Source organism: Rattus norvegicus, chromosome 13 (genome assembly GCF_021556685.1).
Source record: "Rattus norvegicus strain SHRSP/BbbUtx chromosome 13, alternate assembly SHRSP_T2T, whole genome shotgun sequence".
Taxonomy (NCBI): Eukaryota; Metazoa; Chordata; class Mammalia; order Rodentia; family Muridae; genus Rattus; species Rattus norvegicus.
Window position 1 is genome coordinate 28,981,983 of NC_141546.1, and position 6,536 is coordinate 28,988,518.

Sequence of the window (6,536 nt, forward strand, 5' to 3'; positions counted from 1 at the left end):
TTCAGCTAATGACTCACTTTTGAGCATGGCTGTCTGACAAGTTTTATTGGTAATTGAAAAAAATGCCAAAGGAATTTTATGGCTGTGCATAGATAACAGTATCCCGTCCATAACAAGAAATCAGCCAGCAAAGCATTTTCACCTTGATTACTTGGAACCCCAAGTCAATACTCTAGTATATTTTTTAAAGTTTTCTTCTTATTTAGTTAGTTTTATACTTTATTGGAAAGCATCAGAGTCTACAGAAAGCAAGATGCTGGTAACACATACACATTGAATCATTAAATAATAGAAGAATATTAATTTTTGACTATCAAGAAACATCCTGTAAATAAGTAAGATTAAGTCTGAAATCTGTGCAGGTAACTTTTGAGGTCCTTTTCCAATTATGGCTTTACAATATTGATGACCTAATTTTTGAACTGAGAGTCCTGTGATGCCCCCTGATATGCTTCTGTAGGGATTGATGAGCTAGAAGTGGCATCTTCAAGGGCATAGAAGGCAGATATTCTTCCTGCCCTTAGCAGCCCCAGGGAGGTTCCAGAATACTACATGTTTGTCTCTAGTCCTGGAATACAACAGTGTCCCACTGCTTACCCAGTGGACCCTCTCAGGTATCTATACTACTGCTGCTGGCAACCTCATCATTCAGGAGCTGAGGCAGTAATCCATCTGTGGGTATCTGCTGGAGTCCTCAATGAGTCCATAGTCAGCAAGTGAATATTTTAGTTTGTCACCAGAATGTCACAAATGTCACAGGCATGGCTGCTACAAGTGCAATGACTGCCATGGCACAGTGAAGAGTTCATCCTATAGTGGCACCAACTACAAAGCCAGGCAGCCATGAAGATACTACATGTGTTCTGTGTGGCATTTGCCAATGCATATTAAATACATGGTCTGGGAGGGAGAATAAGACATGACTCCTATAAAGAGCAGAGAAAACTGGAACTGTCTGGCTGATCATCCCGTAAACTGCCTGTTTGAGTTTGTATCCCCAAAATACCTTGACAGTCCCAGGGAGCTGATCATCAGAATCAAGTATGAAAATGTAATCAGGCTGGAGCTGATCACCAAAATCAAGTATGAAAATGTCATCACGCTGGAATCGAGAAGTCATTAAAAGAGACAAGGAAGGACACGTCATATTCATAAAATGAAAAATCCACCAAGATGGATTTCATTCTTAAATATCTATGCTTCAAATGCAAGGACACCTACATTCATTGAAAGAAACCTTGCTAAAGATCAAAACACATGTTATACCTTACACAATAATAGTAGGAGATTTCAACATCCCACTCTCATCAATGGACAGATCATAGAAACAGAAATTAAACAGAGACATAGAGAAACTAACAGAAGTTATGAATCAAATGAATTTAACAGACATTTATAGAATACTCCATCCTAAAACAAAAGGTTATACCTTCTTCTCAGCACCTCATGGTACCTTCTGCAAAATTTACCATATAATCAGTCACAAAACAGGTCTCAAAAGATACAGGAAGTTAGAAATAATCCCTTGCATCCTTTAATAACAACAACAACCAAAAAAAGACAGAAAGTCCATATATACATGAAAGTTGAACAACACTCTACTCAATGACAGCATGGTCAAGGAAGAAACAAAGAAATTGAAGACTTCTTAGAATTTAATGAAAATGAAGATACTACATACCCAAATTTATGGGATACAATGAAAGCCGTACTAATAGGAAAACTCATAGCTCTGAGAGCCTGCAAAAAGAAACAGGAGAGAGCATATGTAAACAGCTTGACAGCACACATAAAAACTATAGAACAAAAAGAAATAAATAAACCGAAGAGGAGTAGAAGTCAGGAAATAATCAAACTCAGGGCTAAAATCAACCAAGTAGACATGAAAAGGACTATATAAAGAATCAACAAAATCAGTAGCTGGTTTTCTGAGAAAATCAACAAGATAGATAAACCCTTAGCCAGACTAACAAGACGTCACAGAGAGTATCCAAATTAACAAAATCAGAAATGAAAAGGGAGACATAACAACAGGATCTGAGAACATTAAAAAGAACTATGATCTTACCACAAAAGCCAATATTCAACCAAACTGGAAAATCTGAAGGAAATGTAAAATTTTGTAGACAGATACCAGGTACCAAAATTAAATCAGGAACAAATAAACCATCCAAAGAACCCTATAACTCCCCCCCCCAAAAAAAAGTAGATGCAGTCATTAAAAGTCTCCTAAAATGAGCCCAGGTCCAGATGGGTTTAGTGCAGAATTCTATCAGACCTTCATGGAAGAGCTCACACCAATACTGTACAAACTATTATATAAAATAGAAACAGATAGAGCACTACCAAATTTTATTCTATGAAGCCACAATTACTCTTATCCTGAACCACACAAAGACCCAACAAAAAAAGAGAACTTCAGACCAAATTCCCTTATGAATATATTGATGCAAAAACACTCAATAAAATTCTTTCACACCGAATCCAAGAACACATCAAAAAGATCATCCATCAGAATCAAATAGGCTTCATCCCTGTGATTCAGGGATGGTTTAATATGTGGAAATCTATCAGCGTAATCCACAATAGAAACAAACTCAAAGATAAGAACCACATGATCATTTCGTTAGATGCTGAGAAAGCACTTGACAAAATTCAACACCCCTCCATGGTAAAAGTCCTGAAAAGAAATCAGGAATTCAAGGCCCTTATCTATACATAATAAAAACAATATACAGCAAACAAGTAGCTAACATTAAACTAAATGCAGAGAAACTTGAAGCAATCCCACTAAAATCAGGGACTAGACAAGGCTGCCCACTCTCTCCCTATATATTTAATACAGTACTTGAAATCCTAGACAGATCTATCAGACAATCAAAGGAGGTAAAAGACATACAAATTGTTAGGGAAGAAATCAAAATATCACTATTTTCAGATGATATGATAGTATACTCAAGTGATCCCAAAAGTTCCACGAGAAAACTGCTTAATCTGATACACAAGTTCAGCAAAGTGTTGAGGTATAAATTTAACTCAAACAAATCTGTAGCCTTCCTCTACTCAAAGGATAAACAGACTGAGAAAGAAATTAGGGAAAGGACACCCTTCACAATAGTCACAAATAACACAAAATATCTTAGTGTGACTTTAACCAATCAAGTAAAAGATCTGTATGACAAGAACTTCAAGTCTCTGAAGAAAGAAATTGAGGAAGATCTCAGTAGATGGAAAGATCTCTCATGCTCATGAATTGGTAGGATTGTAAAAATGTCCATTTTGCCAAAAGGAATCTACAGACTCAATGCAATCCCCATCAAAATTCTTACTCAATTCTTTATAGAGATAGAAAGAGCAATTGGCAAATTCATTTGCAATAACAACAAAAACAAACAAACAAAAAAAACAGGATAGGGGTTGGGGATTTAGGTCATTGGTAGAGCGCTTGCCTAGGAAGCGCAAGGCCCTGGGTTTGGTCCCCAGCTCCAGAAAAAAAAAAAAAAAAAAAAAAAAAAAACAAAAAAAACAGGATAGCAATAAAAGAACATCTTAGAGAATCACCATCCCTGACTTCAAGTAGTATTACAGAGCAATAGTTGTAAAAAAAAACTCCATGGTATTGGTACAGAGACAGACAGATAGATAAGTGGAACATAACTGAAGACGCAGAAATGAACCCAAACACCTATGGTTACTTGATATTCAACAAAGGAGCTAAAACCATCTAATGGAAGCAAGATAGCATTTTCAACAAATGGTGCTGGTTCAACTTGAGGTCAGCATGTAGAAAAATGCAAATCTACTCATTCTTATCACCTTGTACAAAGCTTAAGTCCAAGTGGAACAAGGACCTCCACATCAAACCAGATACACTCAAAAAAATAAAAGAAAGAGCGGGAAGAATCTTGAACATATGGGCACTGGGAAAAATTTCCTGAACAAAATACCAAAGGCATTTGCTCTAAGATCAAGAATTGTCAAATGGGACCTCAAAAAACTGCAAAACTTCAGTAAGGCAAAAGACACTGTCATTAGGACAAAATGGCAACCACCAGATTGAGAAAAGATCTTTACCAATCCTTCAATTGATAGAAGGCTAATATCCAAAATATACAAAGAACTCCAAAAGTTAAACTCCAGAGAACCAAGTAACCCCATTAAAAATGGGGTACAGAGCTAAATAAAACATTCTCAGCTAAGGAATATCAATTGGGCAAAAAGCTCCTAAAGAAATTTTCAACATTCTTAGTCATCAGGGAAATGCAAATCAAAACAACCCTGAGATTCCACCTCACACCACTCAGAATTGTTAAGATAAAATACTCAGGTGACCTCAGATGCTGGTGAGGATATGGAGAAAGAAGAACGCTGTTCCATTGTTGGTGGGATTGTAAACTGGTACAACCACTCTGGAAATCCACTCTGGAATCCAATGAGATGCTCACGAAGTTTTTTTTTCCCCCTTTGGATTTCTTTGTATAGTGGATTATATTGATGGTTTTCATATATTGAACCATCCCTGCATCCATGGGATGAAGCTTACTTGATCATAATAGATGATTGTTTCAATGTGTTCTTCCATTCAATTTGCAAGAATTGAGCATTTTTGCATCGATGTTCATAAGCGAAATTGTTGTGAAGTTTTCTTTCTTTTTGTGGTCCAATCCCTTCTTCCTTCAAACTTTTCTCCCACCCATCCTTCCCTCTCATCCAATGACAGGCCTTGCTCTATCCTCTACTGTCCCTCACCTGTACGACATCCTACAATTGGTTAGTGTTCCTTCTGTTTATCTTTTGTGGACCCGTTTAGAGATTAAGGGTATTAAGTCTCCTATGAAGGTCTGATATAATTGAGCACTAAACCCATCTGGTCCTGGGCTTTTTTTCATTGGGAGACTTTTAATGACTGCTTCTAGTACTTTAGTGATTATGGGATGTTTAGATGGTTTATCTGATCCTGATTAATACACTCAATCTGATAGAAGAGAAAGTAGAAAACTCATTGGTACTGGGGGAAGTTTCCTTAACAGAACTCTAATGGCTCCCAATATAAGATTGAGAATTGAGAGTTGGGATGTCATGAAATCAGAAAACTTCTGTAATGCAAAAGACATAGTTTATGAGAGAAAGTCTTTAATGATCAGAGAAATGCAAATCAAAATGACCCGATGATTCCACCTTACACTAATCAAAATGGGTAAGATGAAAACATCAGGTGACAACACATGCTGGTGAGGATTTAAAGAAAGAGGAACATTCCTCCACTGCAGGTGGAATTGCAAACTGGTACAATCACTGAGGAAATCAAGTTTGAAGTTTCTCAGAAAATTGGATATAGATTTACCTCAAGAACCAGGAATAATACTCTTGGGAATATACACAAAAGATTCCCTCCATGTCACTGGGCAATGTGTTCAACTACGTTTACAGTGGCCTTATTTGTGATAGCCAGAAGCTGAAAACAACCCAGATGCCCCAACATAGAACAATGAATACAGACAACACTGTTCATTTTTGCAATGCAATACTACTTAGCTATTAAGAACGAGGACTTCCTGAGATTTGCAGGCAAATGGATAGAACTAGAAAATATCTTCCTGAGTGAGGTAACTAAGACCCAAAAGTGCATGCATGATATTTACTCATTCATAAGTGGACATTGGCAAAAATAAAAACAAAAACAAAAAAAAAAAGAAAAAAAGTGCAGAATACCCAAGATGTCTGCAGAACTCGAAAAGGTCAACAAGTGAGTACACTTCAGTCCCACTTGTAAAGGAGAAAACATCAAAAGCAGGGATGGAAGGAGGGACCTGGGAGGGAAAGATAGGGGGTTGTGGTGGTGCAAGGAACATGATCTGGTATTGGGTGGGGGAAAAGGACTGTAACACAGTGGGCCAGCAGAAAGAATGGAAATAGGCAGCCTCAGGATATAGGAGGTTGGGAGAACCTTCCAAATTTACCAGAGACCTCTGAGGTGAGAGACTCTCAGGATTTAATAGGAGGGATCCTAGATAAAATGTCCTAGAGTAAGGAGAGGGAACATATAAAGCCTGTCTCCAGCGGAAAGACAGGTCATCAAGTGTGGGATAGGGTTGCTATCCCACAGTTAAAAGTCTAACCCATAAGTATTCCTGTCTGAAAAAAACTGCAGAGATTAAAATGGCAAAGACCCTGAGGCAAAGAAGGTCGAGTGAAAGGTCAAAAGTGCGATCCAGCTAAAAGGGAGTCTACAAATACCGACACTATTACTGAGGTGACAAAGTGCTCTACTCTCTGAAAGACTCAGAAGGCAGCTGAAAGATTCAATATTTGCACCCAAACAATGAAAGGAAGCTGCTGACTCTTGTGGTTGAATTAGCAAAAGCTGGAAGAAGGTGAGGAGTATGACATCACTGTAGAACCAGCAGTCTCAGTTTAACCTGGACACCTGCGATCTCCCAGACACTGGATTATCAATGAGACAGCACACACCACCTGATATGACACCCCCAACACATATACAGCAGACAACTGCTGGGTCTCGGTCCAGTCAGAGA